This window comes from Pan troglodytes, chromosome 7 (genome assembly GCF_028858775.2).
Source record: "Pan troglodytes isolate AG18354 chromosome 7, NHGRI_mPanTro3-v2.0_pri, whole genome shotgun sequence".
Classification (NCBI taxonomy): domain Eukaryota; kingdom Metazoa; phylum Chordata; class Mammalia; order Primates; family Hominidae; genus Pan; species Pan troglodytes.
Genome location: NC_072405.2, coordinates 44,274,299 through 44,289,749, shown reverse-complemented (window position 1 = coordinate 44,289,749; position 15,451 = coordinate 44,274,299). Strand labels below are relative to the sequence as shown.

At 37.3% G+C, this 15,451-nt stretch overlaps 1 long non-coding RNA gene across 1 annotated transcript in view; it reads right to left on the bottom strand.

The window, feature by feature from the left end:
* Nucleotides 1–4,345: 4,345 nt before the first annotated feature.
* Nucleotides 4,346–15,451, bottom strand: part of LOC134810738 (uncharacterized) — a 30,804-nt gene continuing 19,698 nt past the window's right edge. Inside the window, exons 2-3 of the long non-coding RNA XR_010159367.1 lie at nucleotides 6,559–6,664; nucleotides 4,346–4,892 (exon numbers count right to left, since the gene is read on the bottom strand). This is a non-coding gene — a long non-coding RNA (uncharacterized LOC134810738). The remainder of the gene's footprint in view (nucleotides 4,893–6,558; nucleotides 6,665–15,451) is intronic.

Here is a 15,451-nt window from a genome sequence, read left to right as displayed (position 1 = left end):
GAGGTGTTTATCCACTAACTCCCATCAGTTATGTCTTGAAGACTCTTCCAAGTAGAGCATCAGCTCCCCAGCATTTGTGGCTGATGCCAAGGTAGGCAGAACAGACTTGGGTGGCCAGAAAATACCCTCAGGCAAAGAGCTGTGGTGCTTGGTGTTCAAAGTCAGCCACCTTGCATGGAAATTGTGATGACAAAGGTATAAATGGGGCACTGAGAACATCTGCTCTAAAGGAGGTCAATTTGTTAAGCCCCAATGATATACGCAGAAGATTTGAGAACTCTGTGACGTATCGAGTACAGTCTGTAGATTATTCTAGATTGTTCCACCTACGGATGCCACTGTGGGAAAAAACCCAAACGTTAACTCTTCAAAACCAACTCAAGCTTATTGCCTCCATCAAGAACCTCCTAATCACCACAGCCAAGCTTCTTCATTTTCTTCAAACTGTTTTTATGAAGGTTCTGTCTCTACCACCCATTCAGAACTTACTGCATTCTTTTTTTGTTCTACAAGAAAATGGATGACTTGTCTTCCTAACTATATTGTAAGTTTCTGCAGAAAAGAGCCTCTGTCTTACTATTCTATGCCATTCTCAGTGCCTAGCACACAGGAATGTTCTACAAATACTTGTTGCCTTGAATAAACTGTAAAAAGTAAGTATAGAAAATACTAAAAAGAAAATAAGTTTGAAAATGGTATCTATGGCTAGTGGAATTGTTTTCTGTCTTTTCTTTTGCTTTCTTTTATTTTTAACTTTTTTTCAGAAAAGCACTATGTGCTCTTGTGGAGAATTTGGAAAGAATAGAAAGAGTAATAAAAAACTGCTTGTCTAACAATGAAAAAAGCAAAGAAACTGGCTACTTCTTAAAATCAAATGTAGTCCCATATTCAGCACTAGATCTATCAAATATCATAAGCTTCAACATTCAAATGACTTAGAAATTGGTTACTTGAGCATTATTTTTGTCTGCCCACCTAAAATAATAGGCCATATTTCATCATAGAAAAGAAATGGTAAGATTAAATAAATGACATAAATAACCCATCCGTGTTAATTTCTGCCGTTCAACTTTCTTTACTCATTGCTTCTGGTCCTCTCTATATCATATAGAATACTTCTAGGTACAAAGCTTGCCTTATTTAATTTAGAAACCAAAATACACTTTAGTGTAGTGCTAAGCTTGAGAATGAGCTTCTTTGAACTGTGATGATCCTTCTTAATTTCAATGTATCATTATAACTACTAATTTAATTTTTCATGTTTTAGAGACACCTAGGTTTCAATCTGCACATTATTAACAATTAATGGTCAGATTTAGGATGGGATACTCTAATTTTAATAAAAGACTTCACAGGAAATGTCAGTGAACTCTACAGAATCAATCATTTATAAGCAGTCTTTGGTTTTCACTGAAATATTTATGAATGATAAAATTATTTTGACAAGGCAAAGTTCAACATGGAGGCCATTTCTGACAACTCAACATGGTTTCATTAAAATTCCGAAGAATAATTAAAATAAGGCAAAAAGCTCTGCCAGAGGAAATAGATTTTTCCATTTTAAACTCTCCAAGCAATGACAGACATTGATGTGAACACCCAGTTGATTATATATGCAACATCTTTTCAGGATAAGCCCAAAAGAGGCAGCCAAGAATAAAGCCTGAGATAAATATACGTATAAGAAAATAAAACCATTCTCCAATGTCTTAGCAAGCAGATGTGTGTGTGTTTCTACATTGTAAGAATAACAGTCAAAAAGCTGGCTATACACATTAAGAATCAGGTCAACATTTTTTTTTTTTTGAGATAGTATTACTTACCCGCTCCTGCAACCAAATTGACATAACAGAAACTTACTGTGTCATGTTATTTAACACAACTCTAGCAGAAATATAGATGGTTACATTAAGAATATTCACATGATGGGCACAGTGAATTAGGGCCACCGTCTTGGGGATCAACAGGAAGAAAGAGCTGCCTTTCAAACTCTTTTCTACAACATATGTATAAAATTAGCCCTTATACCTTGGCAATATTGCCAAGCATAAAGGTGGGCTTCTTTTTCCATATAACCTCAGTCTGACAGCTTTCGAAGTTCATTTTAACATAATTTCACAGGCATGCAAATGGGAACCAGGAGGAAGCCATTCATAAATGGAGTGGGCTCAGTCTGATTTTCTGCTGACATTAAACAGCCCACACCTGCTCAGGCCCCACCATGGTAAGTCAAATTGACAAGGCCTTAGTGTTCTATGGGAACTACATTGTATTTGGAGAGTAGAAGTAGGCATGGTGAAATGAATTAAACAACCTTAAAGATCAACAGCTTGGTTTACTTTCTTTCCATATCCTCCTGTAATAGAAAACATGTCTCAGTCTCTTCAATAAATGGTGCTGGAAAAACTGGATATCCATAGGCAGAAGAATGAAACTAGACCACTACCTCTCACCATACACAAAAATCAATTCAAAATGAATTAAAGTCTTAAATATAAGACCTGAAACTATGACACTAGTAGAGGAAAATATAGTAAAAACACTTTAGGACATTGGTCTGGGAAAAGATATTATGAAAAAGACATCAAAAGCACAGGTAACAGAAGCAAAAATAGACAAATGGGATTAAATCAAACCAAAAAGCTTCTGCACACCAAAAGGAATCAACACAGTGAAGAGACAACTGGCATAATAGGAGAAAATATTTGCAAACGATGTATCCAACAGGAGATTAGTATCCAGAATATGCAAGGAATTCAAATAGCTAAACAGCAAAATCATCATCATCATCATCATCATCATCCAATTAAAAAACATGGGCGGCCAGGTGCAGTGGCTCATGCCTGTAATCCCAGCACTTTGGGAGGCCGAAGCGGGTGGATCACGAGCTCAGGTGATTGAGACCATCCTGGCTAACATGGTGAAACTATGACTCTACTAAAAATACAAAAACAAAATTAGCCAGGCGTGGTGGTGGGCGCCTGTAGTCCCAGCTACTCAGGAGGCTGAGGCAGGAGAATGGCGTGAACCCGGGAGGTGGAGCTTGCAGTGAGCTGAGATCCCACCACTGCAGTCCAGCCTGGGCAACAGAGCAAGACTCCATCTAAAACAAACAAACAAAAAAAAAAATGGGCAAATGAGTTGAATATCTATTGCTCAAAAAGAAAAAAATACAAATGGCCGAAAGGTATATGAAAAAATTCTCAACATCACCAACCATCAGGGAAATGCAAATCAAAACCCCAATGAGATATCATCTTATTCCAGTTAGAATGGCTGTTATCAAAATGACAAAAAAATAAAATAAATAAATGCTGACAAGGATGAGGATAAAAGGGAACTCTCGCATACTCGTGGTAGGAATATAATTAGTACAGCCAATAGGGAAAATAATATGGAAGTTCCGGAAAACAAAAAACAAAACAAAACAAAAACCTAAAAAGAGAGCTACCATATGACCCAGCAATCCTATTGCTGGATATTTACCCGAAGGAAAGAGAATCAGTAAGCCAAGGATATATCTGTGTTCCCATGCTTATTGCAGCACCGTTCATAATAGCCAAGATACAGATTCAACCTAAATGCCTATCAACAGATGAATGGATGAAGAAAATGTGGTATATATTAACAATAGAATATTATTCAGCAATTAAAATGAATGAAATCCTGTCATTTGTGGTGACACGGATGAGCTTGGAGGACATTATGTTAAGTGAAATAAGCCAGACAAAGAAAGACAAGTAGTGCATGTTCTCACTCATATGGGGAACTAAAAAAGTTGATCTCACAGAACCAGAGAGCAGAATAGTGTATACTAAGGGCTGGGAAGGAGGGAGAGAACCAGAGCTTGGTTAATGAATACAAAATTATGGCTAGATAGGAGAAATAAGTTATATTGTTCTGTAGCTCTGTAAGGTGATTACAATTAACCATAATTTATTGCATATTTTCAAATAACTGGTGGAGTGGAGTTGAATGTTCCCAACACAAAGAAATGATTAATGTTTGAGGTGATGGCTATGCTAATTACCCTGATTTGATCATTGCACATTGTATACATGTGTGGAAATATCACACTGTACTACATAAACATATATAATTATGTGTCAATTAAAATTTTTAAAATTAAAAATGATCAAATTCTAAAACTAAAATGTCTATAAAACTTGGAGTATTTCAAAACTTTCTGGAGCTAGTCTGAAGTTCTTTCCATTTGTTTACTATTGTTTAAACACATGAATCCTGAGTTAGGAAAAATAAAAATATGGATTTGATATATAGATTTGCCCGGTCAGTGATCTCACATTAATTTAGAATAATTAGGCAAAAGTAAAATATCCAGAATATAGAAATGTTAACTTTATTTTGAGCACATATATAATGTGTTATATAATTAAACTGTTTTCAACAGAAGGCTGTGAAATGCTCTATTTGTAATATTAATGAGACCTTTATATTTTTAACATTAATCATATGCTAGCGCCTGTTGTTCAAGTAGTTTCAGAATACATGAAAACAATTAATTTCCTTGCGATTTTCAGGACAATGTCTGGTCTGCCCAAGGAATAATTATTTTCTACAGATGGTTTAGAATTTCTAACTAATAGATTCTATTCAAGTGATCACAGCTTTCAAATTAGTGAAACTAGCATTTATTATTTATTCCATCTCAGAGATTTGTTTCTGGAGGATTAGAGTTCAAATTCCATCAAGGACATAATGAATATAAGAGTTAACTTCTGAGTTTGAAAATGTGGGTACTCACAATGCCAGTGGTGGCTGGGCATGGTGGCTCACGCCTGTAAACCCAGCATTTTGGGAGGCCAAGGCAGGTGGATCATTTGAAGTCAGGAGTTTGAGACCAGCCCAACCAACATAGTGAAACCTCATCTCTACCGAAAAAAAAATACAAAAATTAGCCAGGTGCAGTGGCGGATGCTTGTAATCGCAGCTACTCAGGAGTCTGAGGCAGGAGAATCGCCTGAACCCTGTAGGTGGTGGTTGCAGTTAGCTGAGATTGAGCCACTGCACTCCAGCCTGGGCGACAGAGTAAGACTCTCTCAAACAACAAACAACAACACAATGCCTATGGTTTTTTCGGCAACCCAGAATGAGCTCTGCCCACATTTCCAATCTATGTCCCTCCTTCTCCCAAGTGTTTTTCCTATCTTCTCATCTCTAGCACATTGGAGAGTTCTCATTCAATGTCTTTTCAAAAGCATCTGTTTTTGTTTTGTTTTGTTTTTTTGAGATAAAGTCACAGCCTGTGGCCCAGGCTGGAGTGCAGTGGTGTGATCATAACTCACTGTGGTCTCAAACTCCTGAGCTCAACCAAACATCCTGAGTATCTAGGACTACAAGTACATACAACCACACCAAGCTAATTTTTTAATTTCTTTGTAGATATGGGGTCTTGCTATGTTTCCCAGGGTGGTCTTGAACTCCTGGCCTCCAGGGATCCTCCTGCCTCAGCCTCCCAAAGCTCTGGTACTACAGGCTTGAGCCACAGTGCCTGGCCTCACCCTTTATTTTTCAACCAGTACCCCTTTCTAGTGCAGTCTCTTCTTCCTCCCAGGGATCACGCCCAACTCCTTCAAACCATTCTGGGTATCCCCTGCCTAACACAGTTCTGATCCTGATATGTCTCTGTTCAGACATCTTCTGTGTTTCCCCATTGCCTGAGGTATAAAGTTCAAATTCCTGAACAGAAAGTGAATGCAGGCTGAGTTACACAGTTACGCATTTGCATTAGTCAAGGGGGAAAAAAATTACACTTATTTCTGTGATTCTTCTCTACGTTAATATTTTCATCTGTGGAAATGGGAGACCTGGCTGGGCACAGTAACTCACGCCTGTAATCCCAGCACTTTGGGAGGCCGAGGTGGGCAGATCACGAGGTCGGGAGGTCAAGACCATCCTAGCTAACGTAGGGAAACCATGTCTCTGCTAAAAATACAAAAAATTAGCTGGACATGGTGGCACATGCCTGTAGCCCCAGCTACTTGGGAGACTGAGGCAGGAGAAACGCTTGAACCCGGAAGGCGGAGGTTGCAGTGAGCCAAGATTGCACCATTGCACTCCAGCCTGGAGACAGAGCAAGATGTGGTCTCAAAAAAGAAAAAAAAGAAAGAAAAAAAAAAAACAGAAGAAAGAAATGGGAGACCTACATTACCCAGGTTTCAAAATAATAGAGAATAATAATTTAAAATGTAAAAGTGAAAATGCTATGAAAAGCGTAAAACTCTAAATGCATTCAGGTTACGTTATCATTATTTATGTTGGCTTCTTTGCTCAGCAAAGTTCTGGTAGCACCAGGTTTTTTAGGCTTTCAGATATAACATAGGGTGGTACACTTCCTTCATTGGCCCTTAATTTCTGCCCTGCCACAGAGGTAAATAAGCTAAAGTCAGACACACTTAGCTCCTTGCTGTGAAAACCATTATTATTCTTTTGTATAATTATTGCGCTTACAGATTTTGTAATTCTTCCTTTGCATCTGACATTTTACTTGATGCTCCATGTCCAATTTTTGTATAAATCAATTCAATTTAATCTCACCATCGGCCTCTTGAAACAACAGTTTCAAAATACCAGGCTTCAAAGTCTCTTTCTCTCGCTGCCTTCTCTGACTCTTCACTTGGTATTTCCAACATTCATATGGTCTCTTTGGAGATTTCCGCATAAAAGAAAAGATGCATAAGTCCATAAGGAAACACTTCAAGATGCTTGTAAACCGAGTTTTCTTGGTCCTTACTGAGAGTCACATTTATAAAATTCATACTGGCAAAAGCTCAGTTACCTATTACAGTGCATTAAACTTAATCTTCTGTGAACCTTTCTATTAGACCCAACTCCAACTGGATTAGGCATACGCCATCCTGAGACACTAAAGCTGTCTAAAATGGACACACACACACACACACACACACACACACACACAAATTTAGCTGTTTGCAGGGGGAATTCTGCCAAAGATTTCTTAAGGTTTGAACTTGGCAGTTTTCACCTCCTGAATTGATATGGATTCCCATGCAGATAATTTTGTTGTGTTTTATTTTTTTCCACCCAAGAAAAAAGATGGAAGGAAGGAAAGTAGAGAGGAAAGGAAAGAGAAAAGAAGACCAAATGAGACAAGAAACAATAAAGGAAAGAAAATGGCCCATGCGTAATCGCCAACTCCAAAGCATCCCTTTCCACCTGCAAAAAAAGAGGATGGCTTATGTCGTCATTCATTTCCTGAGTTCACTTCAGTTTTGATCTTCAATGAGAAAGAGGTTCTCTCTTCACAGCTGAGCAAAAAATAAAATAGTCATGAAATAGTGTTGTTAACACTTGTATTTGTGAATTAGCATGGGCCAATTCTGCTTTTGCATTAAGGCTCAGCATAGCTCATCCAGGTTTAAAACTTACTGAAAGGCAAATACTTAACCTTTGCTTCCTTCCTTTTCCTATGTACAGTTGTTTGGTAATTAGGTCAGGAACATCGACATAATATATGTCTGGAGTCTCTAATGCTCACTTTCTCTGGTTGCTGTTGGCATTTTACATTACATTACAAAGTAATGACAAAATACGAGTTGCGTTAAGAGCCTTGACAGAGGACATGAAGCATAATTTTCAAAGGAAAAAAAGAGGACCTTCTTTACTATTTCAAAACTGCCCTAGTAAGTCTATTTAAAAATATGTATTAATTAATTTTATATACTAATTTTTTTGTGTCTTTGCATTTGGATGAAGCATTAAAAGGAAGATGCAATGATGAACAGTTATCATTAAGTTAAATTATAGTTTCTTCCCTAAAAGATTATTGAAAGACGTTCTAGTTTATTACTCACCTGAATGACATGTTGAACAAAGAAACTGAAATCAGCAAGCAAAGAAAGGAAAGAGAAAGCCAACTGAGTTGCATTATAAAACATAATCTACATCGCAACAGGAGAACATTAATTTAGAAGAAAATTAGCAAGGTTCTGTTAACAGAATAATGAATAGTTTCAAAGGTTTACCATATCAAAAAGCTCTAATTGTGTTCATTAATTCCCAGTCCAACATTATTGTGGGAAAACTAAATGTGAACAAAGCAATAATCTACCTCATATTCTCAGAAACCTGCGCAAATGCTTTCTATTCATTACCTTTACTTCGGAACGTCCCATCTTAATTACTGTGGCAATATAATGAATAAAACAGCCTCTGAAGATGATGAGGAAATGCATTGATTTCAAATATGATTTTCAAGGGTTGTATGAGGAGAGGTTGAGAAGAACACATGTGACCTTGCAGGTCACGATAGAGTGACAGAGGAAACACACAAGATAGTGTAATTGAAGAATTTACACTACATAGTATAGATTTAAATCTGTCATACCCCAAATATGAACAAGAATCTAAGTACTCAGAGAAGAACTAAATTTATAAAATTCAGTGGGAAAACAATGTCAGTCAAATTTGGTAATTTGGGAACGTGGAGACAAAATGTCCACATGAGTGACTGGCATTTTTCCTTCTCAAACTGGTTGTTTAGGCAACATTAGACTCAAAATTGATGTCTGTGTTCTAGGGGAAATAAGTTTCTCTGTTGCAATTTTTCATTTTTAATAATATTAGTTCAAATTTCTCCAGTGCCTTTTATTCCATTAGCTCAAAGCACTTTTCAAACCACTAATGAATTACACTTCCTAACATCCCAGCAAGGCAGAAAGCCTCCCATCCATTTTCATAGCAAAATGCTTTACTTCTAGCAGCACAAGCCATTAGAGAGTAGCCATGATTTTTAAAAAAATATTTTATCATTTTTTTTGCTTCCCATTTTATCTGCTGCTTCATAGGTAAATCTGAGGCATTAAGAGGCTTAATGAGATCATTTTAAAAGGGAACAGGCAGACCCTCAATCCCCACTAATTTTGTCTGTCCTACATCTGAAAATTATTCACAGGAAATTGATCCAGCCAGAATTTTCAAAAGTCTCTCAGTGGAAAGACAAAGAACCAAAGGGAGATGCCCACATATTCAGTGTCTTCTCAGTAGGCATCTCCATTATCCATGTATGTTCCAGCCTGAAAGCACTGAAAAGGACAGGTTAGGTGACACAAGTTATTTCCCAAAACTGAGTGAATCATTGACAACATCATCCATTATACTGTGAGAAAGAAAGCAATTGTCAAAGAGAACAACGTTAATTTCAGGTACATTTAAGTAATAAGTCACTTCTTTATAAAAATTTACCCTGAGTGAGTCCTTTTGGGTTTATAATTACTTCTTTATAAAAATATATACTGAGTGAATCTTTTTGAGTTTATGAACAAAGATGAGATGGAAAGCCACTGAATTAATCCATTCATTCCCACTGTAAACAATTGAATATAACTTCTACAGTTATCATTTCTGGAGTTTTTATTTTGAAAACTTTTCACCAAGGGTAAAGGAAGACTTTTATCTGTTCTACGCCTACCGAATTGAACATATTAAATTCTGTAAAATAGTCATTATATTGTCACTTGTAATTTACCTTCTACATTACTGCATTTGGGTCTTTAATTACATGTTTTCATCACTAGAATTAGATACGGCTTTTTTGAGCCCATGGTCCTTCCTTTTTCCCTTAACACCAAAAGGAGTCATCAAGATGGGCCTATGTCTCAAGTGACATGAAAATGAGAGTGGCGGGGTTCCATGGGCAAGAGTGTGGTAGAAGGAGGACTTTGTATTAATGTCAGAGGTCATGCTATTTCTGCTTGGTATGAAGTGAAGCCGAAGAGCTGAGCGAGAGGACGCGGTAGAGATCTGGAACAACTTAGTAGAGTCCTCTGAGCCAGAACTTCATACCGTATTGTAGAAATATGTTATAAAATCTCAACTTATCAGGCATATCCACAGTCAAATGATACTTCAAACATATTCTGAAGTATAAATCCTATAAAATAATACCATAAAATTATACCATGACATAATAACAGCACCACCGAAAATGTACCATAACCACCCCCAGTCTGCAGAGATAAAGAAGAGTTGCCATGTAGCCTGTCTGGATGTGTCTAGTGAGTGTTTTGAAACAGACACTGGATAGCAGAATGAAGGGGAAACACATTTCCTAAACTTCCACGTAAACACGTAGTTACCCTCCACCGACACCAGATGGCCTTCCACAGCCAAGTGTTCACTTCCCCACCTTAAGAAACAGTGATGAATATTCAGAATGTTGCAAAAAATACTAGCTACAAGTGTGTTGTAAGCATTTTTGGATGAGCACATTAGCCAAACTTACAGCTATGGAAAGTAGAGACCACCTGTATACGCTTTTTCTAAGGAATTCAGCGTATTCGTTTATTGATGTAATTCTCTTACAACATTGATAATCGGAACAACTTCCTTTGAAAATAGATAAATGAATATTACTCTTTCTACTTAATAATGGAGATCAATGAGACACATAGAAATTAAGTTTGTGGCTAGAAAACGTCAGTGAAAGGATAACAAGGATAGCATTTGGAGGTATAAGAATTACTTGAACCCTGTAAACCTAAGTAAAGATTGGAAAACATGATGAAAACATGGGTATAAAAATAATAAAGACACCAATATGTCATTTCTTATCTTCTTTGTGAAATAACCTTTCAAAGAAAGATCAATCTCAGCCCCCAAGCAAAGGATGTTAAGATCCCAGAATAAAACACACCTTATACTTTTGATTCTTATACTCTTCTGCCTTCCCTTTGCTTTTTGTTCTTTAGATGTTACTAACTCTAGAGAATACAATGGCCAAATCAAAGCTTTGCTGTGACCATACAACATGTCAAGTGCATGTAGGACCTAGAAGAAGCCAACAGACCTGGTAGAAAACAACCCAAAAGTCACAGACACACAGGCATAAGTGAAGAAGATTATATGTATTTGTACATATATATCTTTATATATACCTATCTTTAAGCTCAGGAAACTCTTCATGGACCTGTCTTTCCACCTCAGTAAATATTCCCACTTTCCGAAGATAAGCTACTCAGCTTGACAATGATGAATTCTTCCTGTGTTTCTGCTCTACCTGGAGAAGCACAGAAGGTGATGGAATGAAAGCAGGAATCAGAGAAAGGGGTGGTAGGACTGAACCATCTGCTCTGTTATTTTCCTTATTCTCTGCAGGCAAAAATCATGCCTTAAAGGAGGAGTAAGGCTGGTAATGTCTAAGAACTATTACTTTGGCAAGCAACAAACAGGAATCTTTTTGCTTTTTGGGGAGGGAAAGGGGGCTAGGTTTTAAGGGGTTGTGGCTAAGTTTCTCTTTAACATATGCTTTTGGCCTATAGCTCAAAAGAAGAGAGGCTGCATAGACCTGTCTGTTTTACTTGGAAACCAGGGGCCTACATTTGAATTCTAGCTGTATCATCCATAAATTCTTGTAATCCTAGGCTTTACTTTTTCTAAGTGTCAGTTTTTGTAAAATAGGGATAATCTTTTATAGAGTTTAGTTTTAGTGTGATATTTGGGGTTATCTTATGTGGTGATTACATGAGATTTTTACATGTCAAGTGTTTTATACCAAGCATAGAACATAGTAAATACTAAATAATGCTGTGTTATTTTTCTTTCATTAAAATCCAAGATGAATGAGTGTGGCTTCATCTATTCTTTCCCACATTTTGGACAATGTTGGTTTATCAGGCCACAGCATCTATTAGATTGGTGCAAAAATGATTGTGATTTTTTTTCCATTAAAAGTAATGTAATAATTTCAGAAACAAGCTTCTTTATCCCAGTTAATAACTCATAAAAAATAAATGGAATTATATGGCTTGCAGAGCTTCAAAATCCAAACATTTTTCAGTTTCTTCAAGAAGAAACTCATTTTCTTCTTTCTCTTTCTCTTTCTAGAAAAGGCTCCCTTTACTCATTCCCTAATTCTCTATTACCCTGCGGCTGCTCCAGCTGCTCCAGAGTGTCTTTTTCATTCAAAACATAACAAGAAGAAAACTCTCTTTTACATTCTTTAAAGTGAAACTTTCTTTAAAGTGAATGTATGTGCATAACTTTGTCAATTTTGAGTGGAAATACTGAGTCACTGAATATATATATGTATCTTCAACTTTTCTAGTTAATGCCAAAGTGTTTCTCAACTGGGTTTTTACAGTTTTCATTCCTACCAGCAGTGTAGAAGAGTTCCTGTTTTTCTTGGTTCAGGGAACCCAGGAAGGCATTGTTTGATTTGTTAATTTTTGCATATCTGGTGGGTGTATAATGCTACATAATTTGCATTTCCTTAATTATAAAGAATTTGAGCTCATTTTCAAATACTCATTAACGTTGGATTCCCTCTTTCCTAAAATGCTAATTCAAGTCTCTTGGCCATGTTTCTACAGGATTGTTGGAGTTCTGTTATTATTCTTGATATAAGTCTCATGGCAGTCATGTATATGGCAAATATCTTTTCCTATTCAGTGTCTTGTCTTTTTGTTCTGCTTATGAAGTCTTTTTTATTAGTAGGAGTTCTTAATTTTAACGTAGTCATATGTAGTCATTTTATTAATCATTTCCATTATGGTTAGTGCTTTTCACTTCTTCTAAAAGAAATTCTACCCTCCTCTGATTTTATCAGTTCCATTCTCCTTCCCCTCTGTTTTCAGAGAAGATTGAGTTTACTAGGCTCTTGAAACATGCTGATTCAGTCTTGATTAAACAATGCTAAACCATACTTAGAACAATAGTTTCCTGTTAAATGGAAACTGCTTCAGTGGCAGAAATCATATTTTATCCTTTTATTGATATGACAGCATTGTAAAATGTTCTCATTGCTTGTAGACCTGTGGATTTGCTGGTTTAAAGCAAAACCCTTCCTAGGAGATCATCAGTAAAAGATACATTCCTATTGACAGCTTGATGTTCAAGAAAATGCTACCAAAATATTGATTCTTCACTGGATGAAGTGGTAAAAGGCAGAAGAAATGGCAAGATCATTAAAATATCATTAAGCATGCATCAGTTTTACTCAGGAAGTGAGATTTTCCTTTTTGGTAATAAATAAATTTTAAAAACAATTGGTACAATCTCACCTCTAAAGAGGTTTAAAAAATAAAAAAGAATAGGATAGCAAAATTTCACAATATTAATTAGCATGCACCTACTTGGTCTATGTCACCAAAGAAGAATAGCATTTGTGGGCCAGACATGGTGGCTCATGCCTGTAATCCCAGCACTTTGGGAGGCTGAGGCGGGTGGACCACGAGGTCAGAAGATCAAGACCATCCTGGCTAACATGGTGAAACCCCGTCTCTACTAAAAAAACAAAAAATTAGCCAGGTGTGGTGGCAGGCGCCTGTAGTCCCAGCTACTTGGGAGGCTGAGGCAGGAGAATGGCGTGAATCCGGGAGGCGGAGCTTGCAGTGAGCCGATATCACACCACTGCACTCCAGCCTGGGCGACAATGCGAGACTCCATGTCAAAAAAAAAAAGAATAGTGTTTGTGTTCATTCGTTCTGCATTGCTGTAAAGGAATACTTGAGACTAGGTCGTTTATAAAGAAAAGAGGTTTATTTGCCTCACAGTTCTGCAGGCTGTATAAGAAGCAGGGCACCAATACCTTCTTGGGTTCTGGTGAGGCCTCAGGAAGCTTCCACTCATGGCAGAAGGTGAAGTTGGAACATGTCATATAGCATGTCGCATAGCAAGAGAAAGAGCAAGAGAGATTCCAGGCTCTTTTCAACAAACAGGTCTTGCAGTAACTAATAAAGTGAGAACGAGAACTCACTCATTACAGTGGGTAGGACACCAACCCATTCGTGAGGGATCCACACTCATGACCCAAACACCTTCTACTAGGCAACACTTCCAACTCTGGGGATCATATTTCAACATGAAATTTGGAGGGGACAAACATCCAAACTATATCAGTGTTGTTTATTCTACGGCTTTCAGTTTTAATAAACATGGTCAAGACATTCCTGTTAAAAAAATACCCTCCACTTATTTACTGAGGGGAATGTTCTATGCCGCCCTTACAAGAACACCATCCTTGTACCATAATTAATGTTTACCCCTGGGCTCAAAATGCCCATTCAAACTTCCAAGGCTTATAGGCACAAATCAAGAAAATATAGCTACAAATCATTCTCCCCAAATAAAAAGGTCAACTGGTATTAAATTAGTTCATTTACAGAACTCATTGAAATTAGCAGCATGTTCTTAAATTGCTTCTTGATTGAGGACATTTGCCTCATTAATTTTAAACAACCTGAGAAGACTATTAAAGTCTTACAGAAAAAAAATGACCAAAGGACATAATACACAATACACATTACTATCAGTGTGAATGTGAAATCCTAGAAAATATATACCTAGAGTGAGAAATCCAAGATGAGAGGGTTTAACTTTCATATTCTCCCATGGAAGTCCCTGTCTTTTTTTTTTGGTTTTGGCCATTTTTTGTGTTGTCATTTTTCCAGTGAAGAACTTTCTATGCCACCAACCCACAGTCATATAATTCTCTGCTTTAGTGATTCCTCTTTCCTTTTGAATAAAGCTAGAATGCTTTTGAGGATTTAGCTCTGGCTCCTCCTCCACATGTCCATTTAGTCCCCACCATACTTGACCCTTTCTGTTCCCTGAGTTTGCCATGTTCTTTTAACCATAATAGGTTTGTTCCTGATGCATGTGGCAAGTCAACATGCTAAGACACCAGGTTGCATCAGAGAAAGAGATTTAATTGGAGGTCTGCCAAATGAGGACATGAGAGGAAATATCAAATCCGTGTCCCCAAGGCATTTGGGCCTAGGGTTTTTAAGGATTTTGGAGTGGGCTGAAGTGTGGAGATTGTTGATTGGTCAAAGAGTTCAGGGCAAAGTCATGGGACAGGGAGATGAAGAACCTGCATTCTCAGGCTGATTTGGTTCCTTTGGGGGTGGGGAGGGTCAAACTGGTTGGTGTCACCTGCTTCACTGGAATTCAGGATCCAGGATCTGCTTAAGCATTTATTAAACAAAAACCTTATGATTCTAATGTCAGAGATCCTATCTATAGAAACCATAAAGATGCATGTGCTCTGTATCTAGTGTTATGTGACTTCCAGTTACAAGGAAGTGGGTCAAAGTGCAGCCTAATTCGTGCTTAGTTATAATGATTTCTGGCTAGAATTCTTGTTAACTTTCTGGAATGGCTTCACTTTTGGAGCTTTTTATATGCTTTATTTCTTCTTCTTTAGCCTAGGCTGATTTCTACCCACCTTTTAGAACTCAACTCAAGTATCCCTTCTTCTGAGAAGCCTCCTATAGACACAAGACTATCTTAGGTGCTCCTTGTTCTGCAGTTATATTTACCACACTAACATAATTGCCTGTTACTTTTTCTGTATCACCTATGAAAAGCCCTGTGAAGACAGAGACTATGCCTTATATACCATTTTATTTCTAGCCCTGGCCTTGGTAGATACTTGGTGGGTATTCTTGAGTGAATGAACAAATGAATGAAT